Source organism: Molossus molossus, unplaced genomic scaffold (genome assembly GCF_014108415.1).
Source record: "Molossus molossus isolate mMolMol1 unplaced genomic scaffold, mMolMol1.p scaffold_m16_p_1, whole genome shotgun sequence".
Lineage (NCBI taxonomy): Eukaryota > Metazoa > Chordata > Mammalia > Chiroptera > Molossidae > Molossus > Molossus molossus.
The window spans coordinates 212,679,869-212,690,919 of NW_023425344.1; positions in this window are offsets into that span (position 1 = coordinate 212,679,869).

The following is an 11,051-nucleotide window of genomic DNA, read 5'->3' on the forward strand; positions in this document are numbered from 1 at the left end:
AGTAACAGAGCATTATATAAAGGACTCTTTGCCCTATTGTAAGAAGCTTTAAATGGTGTTTATGTATACTTGCATTATCAAGATTTATGGATATTAGTGGAAGAGATCTGTTTTAATCGTGACTGCTAAATTTTATCATGCATACCAGATCTTCACTTTTGTTCTTTTATAGTCATGTTTTGAAAATACCCGAGTTCACCTTATATGGAACTTTAAATACTTCATACATTGTCTAAATAAGGACCAGAAAGTTGATACTTTTTTTTTCACACCTATGAACAGAGATCAGTATTAACCTGTAGCCCAGAAATAATAGTGACACTTTTAAACAACTTTAAAAAAAGATGATTTTGAAAAGTCTCAGGAGCATATGGCACACTGCACTTTTTTCAGATCAGTGCTAATAGCACTTTTTATGATGACAGGAGTTTTCTAACATAGCTGCAGAGCACCTGAAGAGTAGCAAGCATAAAGAAATGATTTTTTGTTTAATTAATTGAAATATAAATAGCTACATGTGGCTAGTGGCTACTGTATTGGACAGCATAGCTTTAGATAATACATAAGCAGTAAACGCTGTGGGAAGCATGTTTCAAATAGAATTTTAAAGACCATACTATCTTGAAATATGAAACACAAGAATCATGACTGAAAATTGTCTCTGAGCAAAAGTGTATAGCTTCATTGTTTATGTTGACAATTTATTTCATTAATACAGTATCTGACTAACTCCCTGCCCCTGTTGTGTAGTACTGAGGAAAAGAGCCAGTTCCAGTTTTTATTTGCAAGCCCTTGCAGTTGCAGAGAGGCACAGATTCAAGTGCCAAAAGTTGGTTTCTAATGAGACCGTTATACCTTTAGCATTAAAACATTTTACATAGTTAAGCCTAATAACTCATTTTAGATGAATTTGAAATCTTTTTACCTCTAAATGAGGTTGATCTCATTACCAGTGGTTATATTGGAACATGGAAGAATATCATATTTATACTTACTATTTTTTAAATCCTGGAAGATCGATCATGCAGATGCAAAGGCAAGTGTTTTTGTTTCTGAGAGAACCAGATTAATTTTTGCTGTATTCTCTGGCCACCGTGTGTCACCCTTGATTCTAGCTGGTCATGTAAGTGATTCATCAAAAGGACAGGAGTGGGGATGGAAATGCCAAGCTTGGTACAGCCTGTTAAGACTGCTGGAGAGAGCTCAAAGCACATGTTCTCTTGAGAGCAATCAGTGTTTAATCATATGAAAAAGACCGAGGAATGACAGACTACCGAAGTGCCAAAATCTATCTTCTACTTTAAAAAATGTAAACAATGCAGGGGTTAAATGTAAGGTTTTTAAAGTGCTAAGAAATAAGCTCATTTTTAGTTATGGATTTTCATGACTACCTCTTTGCTGTATAACTATATCTCAATTTTCTAATACCTCAATTTCCTGAGAACCTGTATGTACATTTTTATAAATAAAATAATTTACCATATGCTAGGGGAAGGACCTGACTTTTAAAGAAGTTGTATAAAGACATTTATTACTGGATTTGTTACACAGTGAATCGATTTGAAATTTCTTAAAAATGTCTTACAGCTTTTTTTGGTCCCCTTGACTGAGGTTTCTTTCTAACTAAACATTCTTATTTAGTAAGATTTGTGTTCCAGAAAGTGTGTACCCTCATTTGTTCATTTGCAACTGCAAAGATTTGTATGTCTCCTATGTTTTACTTTCATGCCAAAGAAACCCTTTTTAAAAGCCAGCAGGTTGCACTAACTTAAAAAAAAAAAAAGTTTGCTTCTTAAATAGCCATTTTTATGTTTTATTTTCTGGGACTTTAATAATTTTCCAGAGGAAAATAATCTTCAATTGTTTTTGTTAATGCCATTAGTAATAATTTGTAAATGCATGTATTTTTAGGAATGCAGTGGTTCCATTAAGGAAACAATATTGACAATTTTAAGCAACTGTTCTGTGATACAATCCACAATTGCATAAAACTTTTGGAAGCTGATATAAGATATAAAGTAATTATTAAATTTTATGTATGTTTATCAGCTATTCAGCATTCAATGCCCTAATATATAGGGGATTGATCACTATCATTTTTAGGGCCAGATTCTCATGATTATACCTGGTTATTCATCATTTTAAGGAGGCTGAACCTGCTGTCTTAAAACTAAGCCTGCTGCCTTTAAACTTTGCTACCTCCCACCCTCCCTCCAATTGTGGCTGTAAATAGTGACTGCACAGTCAGCTAGCATTATACTTGATTTTATTGTGAATGCAAATAAAAATTGTAAGTCCACCAAGCATTGACTTAACTAGGTAAATGTAAACTGATTTCAACCTTGTCTTTGGCCAAGTTGGCCTGATAGTTTATAATTTGGAAATGAAGTATATCGTTATGGATGTGAGCATTGTGTTTGAGTTATTGTGGGAATAATTATTTTCTTCACATTTTGAGTGGATAATGAACATTCAAAGGGTTTATTTTCATCCTGATGATACTGGGTAAGTTTTTTAACCTCTCTGAGCTCTTAATGATAACTACTGGGTAGGCTTTTTGAAAAATTAATGACATAATTTATGTAAATCACCTAACAGTGCCTAGTAGCTTAGTACAGAGTAAATAATAAATGATAAGTATTACTGATATATATAACAGTAGTATATAATTTCATATTTGGGCATTAGGTTTTATAGAAACACCATTTAAATGGTAAATCATCTAAATACTACATTAGATCTTAGGAGAGTAGCCCAAACTAGTAAGTGAAGTGAAAGAACTTTGCCTTTTTATTGTGGAGAATATTAAAATAGGTAGAAGTATATAATGATCTCTCCATGTACTTAACCAGGCCCAAGACCCATGGCTGATCTGGTCCCATCCATTCCCCACCCATCCTTCTTATAAATGCCAGAGATTATATTTTATTTATAAATATTTTGGTACTTATCTCAAAAGGCCTAATTTTTAATAGCAAAACCACAGTACTGTCATACAATACTCTAATTATTATGTATCCAGTATTAATGCTCCAGTTTTTTGGAAATTGTTTTTAATAGCAGTATTGAGATGCATAAGAAGTGGAGAGTAAATATAATAACTAAGAGGTTACTCTCAAAGAGGATACAAGATTTCTATTACAAGAACAGTAGACACTTTAGGTAAGTTTGGAGGTGCAGACAAATGATTACAGGAAAGAAAAGTGGAAAAGTAGAGGTAAGGTTGAAAGGAGGGTTGTGTCTTGTATCTCAAGTACCTAGTGTTTTCCTATAAGCATAATAAGACACTGGGAAAAAAATGGAGTTGATGAATATGGTAAAATTGCCAACAGACAGAAATGACTTTAAGAGAGAGGGTTGGATTTTTGAAATAGAATCTGTGAAGCACAGCAGAAAAAATACTGGGTGAGCAGGAGAGAAAAAATAGGTGGTTAATATAGGGACACAATTTTTCCCCCTAAGGTTGTTGATCCATGGACTACTTTATAAGAACCTGAAACATTATGGATGTTCTCTCCCAAACACATTTTTAGACAAAAATTCCCAAACCTTAAAATTATTTGGAAAAAGAACAATGCTTTCAAGGAGATACCAGTAGCCTTTGACATAATTGTCAGTCTAAATATTCAAGATTTAAATGCTGAGCCAATGGCTGTAGACCCCATAGCATTCTCAGCCTGAAAAGACAAAGTAATTTTGCATTTCTTTTCATAAATTGTCCTTAGGACAGCAAGATGGCTGGAGGGCCTGTACATAATTGGGACATTTACCTTTTCTGCACTGTTTTCTGCACTGTTTTAGTTATGACCTCAGGCAAATTGCTTAGTCTCCTGTGCCTGGTTATCTATCTATCTATCTATCTATCTATCTATCTATCTATCTATCTATCTATCTATCTCCATCCATCCATCCATCCATCATCTATTTGTTTTTTTTTTTTAGAAATATTTATTTTTTTGTGAATCCTCACCCAGGGATATTTTTCCATTGATTTTTAGAGTGGAAGGGAGGGAGGGAGACCGAGAGCAAGAGAGAAGCATCGATGTGAAAGAGACACATTTATTGGCTACCTCCTGAACGACACCAACCGGGTCAGGGTTGAACCTGCAACGCGGGTACATGCCCTTGACTGGGAATTGAACCCATGACCCTTCGGTCCCTGAGCCAACACTAACTGCTGAGCCAAACTGGCCAGGGCTTGGTCTTCATATTTTTACGGTGGAGTGATTACAGCAGCCTCTCTTTGCAAGGATATTATAAGAAAACATTGCAAAGAATGCCCTGAGTGACTTGATTGATGATTGTACCGTACATAGTGCACTGGACTGGCCTTCAGCAAAACTCTTTCTTCTAGGTGACTCTTTTTCATGTTGTTGCTACTTTCCTAGCTCCCGCTATTTGGTACTGCTCTAGGGTGATATGTCTCCTACTCAGATGGAAGGATTGAATCAAAAGAAGGCCCGACATATAGACCAGTGGAACAGAACTGAAAACCCAGAAATGGACCCAAGGCAATATGCTCAATTAATATTTGACAAAGGTGGCAAGAGCATACAGTGGAGTAAGGACAGCCTCTTTAATAAATGGTGCTGGGAAAATTGGACAGCTACTTGGAGAAAAATGAAACTAGACCATCAACTTACAACCTACACGAGAATAAACTCAAAATGGATAAAAGACTTAAATGTAACTCATGAATCCATAAAAATCCTAGAAGAGACTAGGCAACAAAATTTCAGACAACATACGCAGCAGAATTTTTACTGACACATCACCTAAGGCAACAGAAACAAAGAAAATGAACACATGGGACTACATCAAACTCAAAAGCTTCTGCACAGCGAAAGATACAATCATCAAAACGGAAAGGCTACCCACTGTATGGGAGAGCATAATTGCCAATGATATATCAGATAAGGGGTTAATTTTCAATGCATATAGAGTGCTCATACAACTCCACAAAAGGAAGACAAAGAATCCAATTAAAAAATGGGCAGAAGAACTAAATAGACACCTCTCCAAACAGGACATACAAATGGCTAAGAAACATATGAAGAAATGTTCATCATCACTAATCAATCATCAGAGAGATGCAAATTAAAACAACAATGAGGTATCACTTCACACCTGTCAGAATGGCCGCCATCAACAAATCATCAAACAATTGTTGGCGAGGGTGTGGAGAAAAGGGGACTCTAGTACACTGGTGGTGGGAATGCAGACTGGTGCAGCCACTATGGAAAACAATATGGTGCTACCTCAAAAAATTAAAAATCGAACTTCCATTTGACCCAGTGATCCCACTTCTAGGAATATACCCTAAGAAGCCTAAAACACCAATCAGAAAGAATATATGTACCCCCATGTTTGTAGCAGCACTATTTACAATAGCTAAGATCTGGAAACAGCCCAAGTGTCCACCAGTAGACGAATGGATAAAAAACAGTGGTACATATACACAATGGACTACTACGCAGCTGTAAGAAAGAAAGATCTCTTATCCTTTGAGACGACATGGAGGGCCCTGGAAAGTATCATCCTAAGTGAAATAAGCCAAACAGAGAAAGACAAGTTTATATGATCTCACTTATTTGTGGAATATAATGAACATAGTCTGAGGAATGGGGTAGTCCCAGAGATGTGGAAGCAGGATACGGACTGACAATCCCCTAAATGGGGTGATGGGGAAGAGATAAACCACAGAACTTATATGCATGTATGCATGAACAGTGGACATGGACAACAAAGCTGGGGACAGGGCAGGGAGGGAGGGGGAGGGGGGAATCAGTGGGGGGAAAAGAGAAACATCTGTAACAAAAATTAATTAATAAAAAAAAAAAAAAAGAAGGCCCGAGTTAGGGACTCGATTTTAATAGAGATAGTTACGCAAGTGATGACAGGTTTTGGGTTTTTTTTTTTTCCTCTTGGGAAAAAAAAAGTGGGGAAAGGTTAAGGACAACCTTATATTGAAATACCCCAAACTTGTGGTTACAAAGGGATCAATAGATAAGTAATTCAGGATAAAGTCATCACAGCCACTATTTGAATTTATAAAGAAACCCTAAACCACATGGCTGACTAGAGTTGTCAAAAATACATGAAATCAGGAAATGATTTTATGAGTTTTTTGTATGGCAGCTACACTAAATGTATATAGAGTATGAGCTACAGGATTGTGGTTCTCAAACCAATGAGTCCAGTTTTTGTTGTTTTTTAAAGAGCACCGGACTGGAGAATGAAGAACACCTGGACATCTCTGCACAGCCCACTTACTGAGCAGAGGATCCCTGGGGTCCGGCCTGATGACAGGATGCTTGCAGCTATTGGGATGTGATCCCCTCAACTTGGGGTGGAGAGACCTGTGATTAATGTCCTCTCTTAATTACTAGGAGTGCAATAGAGTAATAGTAATAAATAACACGCAGCGAGATCGCTGCCTTACAGTTTTCAAAGCAGTTTCACCTACTTTTACTCAGTCTTTAAAAAGATCCTTTGTTATGGGAAGATAAACCAATACTCACAAATGACACCTCTGTCTAAGGTCGCAGCAGTGATGAGACCCGAACCCAGGCCTCCAAGTCTCCTAGATCTAGTTTTCTTCCCATCGTACCTGGTGCTAGATGAAACCTAAAGAGGACTGAGTCTAGTGTGATTAATTCTGTTGGATAAAATGAAAACTTCAATGAGTTGTACTAAAATATTTAATAGGTCCAATTTGTGAAATCCATTAAAGTGGTTTTTCTTAACATCTAATTAGTTTCTAATAATTAGGTCTGTAATATCTTTCAAGGGAACTGAAATTGATTTCTTTTTTAAAGCAAACTTGCCTCATGTATTGTTGCATTCTATGAAAATTGAGATGAATACTCTTATTTAGATGATTTATGATTAATTTTAAATTTTTGAAGTATTGTGCTCTAGCATGTAACCCTTACATATTTCCAGTAAACTTTTACTTTGTCAAATTTCAAATAAGCCTACAGAAATATGTTTTTTAAGGGAAAGAAAGGCGTTCATAGAAAAACGACCTTGATTATTAATCAAGTTTAAAGTCTAATTAAAATATGTAAAATACTTAAAACACTATGCAAAATCAGATTACACTAATATTTTCTTTTTAGTGCTAAGCCTCAAAAATGCAAAAATTAGGAAATTATTTTATGTGTATATATGTGTGTATGTGTATATATGTGTGAATAATGTGTATGTGTATATATATAAATTTATATATAAATATAAATATTACATACATACATACATACATAAACTTCCTGGTGGTAAAAACTTGTTTGAATTAGAGTATCAGCTGCTGGCCATACTATGTTAAATAACTGTTGGTCTATAAAGCTGGCTTCAAATAGAGTAGGATGATAAACATGTAAAACTTGTGCCACTTAAACACTGGACAGGTCAGGGATGTCAAGCATACTATGAGAAAAAATCTTTATTTCCCTACTCATAAAACAGTGTTATCCACCTTTGCCTTTCAGGGTAGGGCTGTGGGTTCCACGCGAGCAATTCCATGACAGTCGGGAACTTGTTCACGGCTGCATGTCCCCAGCCTAGATCAGTGCCTGGAGCACATCTGGCATAAAGTAATTGCTTATCACATAAATGTGTTGATGGATGCAGAATGCTTTTTAAGATACACTATAGAAAATTTTCAGACTTAAAATCATCAGAGGTATCCAAGGTGTGAACTAGCTGCATTTCCCTCCCTCCCCTTCTTCCTCCTCCTCTGTATTATTTGTGAAAGTATGCATTGTCTGCCCATGTTTGTGACTGAGAGGTTGCCCAGGGCTAGGCATCGTGCTGGGCACCGCCGAGACAGAGCCAGCTGAGATGCTCTGTGGGGCTTGCAGACCTACCTGAAGCTCTGTGGGATGTGCAGAGGTGATCGCCAGATTATTTGTATGGTGCCAGAGATGTTGACAAGGCAAAATCTTCGGAGAATCAATAAGACCCTAAATATCATTTTTCTGAGTTATTTTTCTGCAATTTTAAAACTTTTTTAAAAAATATTTTTTATGTTTTATTTATTTATTTATTTATTTTTTATTAATTTTATTTATTTATTTATTTTTTTTGTTACAGATATTTTACCTTTTTACCCCACTGGCACCCCCCACCCCACCCCCCCTCCACCCTGTCCCCGGCTTAGTTGTCCATGTCCATTGGTCATGCATACATGCATATAAGTTCTGTGGTTTATCTCTTCCCACCCCCCACCCCCCATCCCCTCTTCTGAGGGATGTCAGTCTGTGCCCTACTTCCATGTGTCTGGGTCTACTGTATTCCTCAGACTGTTATGTTCATTATATTCCGTATATAAGTGAGATCATGTGGTATTTGTCTTTTTCTGCTTGGCTTCTTTCACTTAGGATAATACTTTCCAGGTCCCTCCATGTCGTCTCAAAGGATAAGAGATCTTTCTTTCTTACCGCTGCATAGTATTCCATTGTGTATATGTACCACAGCTTTTTGATCCATTCGTCTACTGGTGGACACTTGGGCTGTTTCCAGATCTTAGCTATTGTAAATAGTGCTGCTATGAACATGGGGGTACATATATTCTTCCTGATTGGTGTTTCAGGCTTCTTAGGGTATATTCCCAGCAGTGGGATCACTGGGTCGAATGGAAGTTCAATTTTTAATTTTTTGAGGTAGCACCATATTGTTTTCCATAGCGGCTGCACCAGTCTGCATTCCCACCAGCAGTGTATTAGAGTCCCCTTTTCTCCACATCCTCGCCAACACTTGTTGTTTGATGATTTGTTGATGGCGGCCATTCTGACAGGTGTGAGGTGATACCTCATAGTTGTTTTAATTTGCATCTCTCTGATGATTAGTGATGTTGAGCATTTCTTCATATGTCTCTTGGCCATTTGTATGTCCTGTTTGGAGAGGTGTCTATTCAGCTCCTCTGCCCATTTTTTAATTGGGTTCTTTGTCTTCCTTTTGTGGAGTTGTATGAGCACTCTGTATATACTGGAAATTAACCCCTTATCTGATACATCATTGGCAATGATGTTCTCCCATACAGTGGGTTGCCTTTCCATTTTGATGATTGTTTCTTTTGCTGTGCAGAAGCTTTTTAGTTTGATGTAGTCCCATGTGTTCATTTTCTCCTTTATTTCTGTTGCCTTAGGTGATGTATCAGTGAAAATTCTGCTCCGTATGATGTCCGAAATTTTGTTGCCTACATTTTCTTCTAGAATTTTTATGGATTCACGGGTCACATTTAAGTCTTTTATCCATTTCGAGTTTATTTTTGTGTATGGTGTAAGTTGATGGTCTAGTTTCATTTTTTTGCATGTAGCTGTCCAGTTTTCCCAACACCATTTATTAAAGAGGCTGTCTTTACTCCACTGTATGCTCTTGCCACCTTTGTCAAATATTAATTGAGCGTATTGCCTTGGGTCCATTTCTGGGTTTTCAGTTCTGTTCCACTGGTCTATATGCCTGTTCTTGTGCCAGTACCAGGCTGTTTTGGTTACAGTCGCTTTGTAGTATAACCTGATATCTGGTATTGTGATCCCTCCAACTTTGTTCTTCTTTTTCAAGATTGCTGTGGCTATTCGGGGTCTTTTTTGGTTCCATATGAACTTTTGAAGTATTTGTTCTAGTTCTATGAAATATGTCGTTGGTATTTTGATGGGGATTGCATTGAATCTATAGATTGCTTTGGGTAGTATGGACATTTTAATTATGTTAATTCTTCCAATCCATGAACAGGGTATGTTCTTCCACTTTTTTATATCTTCCTCTATTTCTTTTTTCAATGACCTGTAGTTTTCTGCAAATAGGTCTTTTACTTCTTTGGTTAAGTTTATTCCTAGGTATCGTAATTTTTTTGGAGCGATGGTAAATGGGATTGTTTTTTCAGTTTCTCTTTCTGTGAGTTCATCATTGGTATACAAGAATGCCGTCGATTTCTTGACGTTAATTTTGTATCCTGCTACTTTGCCAAATTCAATTATTAAGTCTAATAGATTTTTGATGGAGTCTTTAGGGTTTTCTATGTACAATATCATGTCATCTGCAAATAATGACAGTTTCACTTCCTCCTTTCCAATTTGGATCCCTTTTATTTTTTCTTCATGTCTGATTGCTGTGGCTAAGACTTCCAGTACAATGTTAAATAAGAGTGGCGAAAGTGGACATCCCTGTCTTGTTCCTGTTCTTAATGGAAATGTTTTTAGTTTCTGTCCATTGAGTATGATGTTGGCTGTAGGTCTTTCATATATGGCCTTTATTATGTTGAGATATGATCCCTCTATTCCTACATTGCTGAGCGTTTTTATCAGAAATGGATGCTGGATTTTGTCGAATGCTTTTTCAGCATCTATTGATATGATCATGTGGTTTTTATTCTTCATTTTGTTTATGTGGTGTATCACGTTTATTGATTTGCGAATATTGTACCAGCCTTGCATCCCTGGAATGAATCCCACTTGGTCATGGTGAATAATTTTTTTGATGTATTTCTGGATCCGATTTGCTAGTATTTTGTTCAGGATTTTGGCGTCTATGTTCATCAGGGATATTGGCCTGTAGTTTTCTTTCTTCGTAGTGTCTTTTTCTGGTTTTGGAATTAGAATTATGCTGGCCTCATAGAACGTGTTTGGAAGTCTTCCTTCTTCTTGAATTTTTTGAAATAGTTTGAGGAGAATGGGTGTTAGTTCTTTTTTGAATGTTTGGTAAAACTCCCCCGTGAAACCATCTGGGCCTGGGCTTTTGTTTGCTGGGAGAGTCTTGATTACCTCTTCAATTTCCTTAGTTGTTATTGGTCTGTTCAAGTTTTCTATCTCTTCCGGGAATAGTTTTGGGAGACTGTGTGTTTCTAGAAATTTGTCCATTTCGCTGAGATTGTCGAATTTGTTGCCATATAGTTGTTCATAGTAGTTGTTAACGATCTTTTGTATTTCCGTGGTGTTGGTTGTTACTTCTCCTCTTTCATTTCTGATTTTGTGTATTTGGGTTCTCTCTCTTTGTTTCTTGGTGAGTCTAGCTAAGGGTCCATCTATCTTGTTTATCTTTTCGAAAAACCA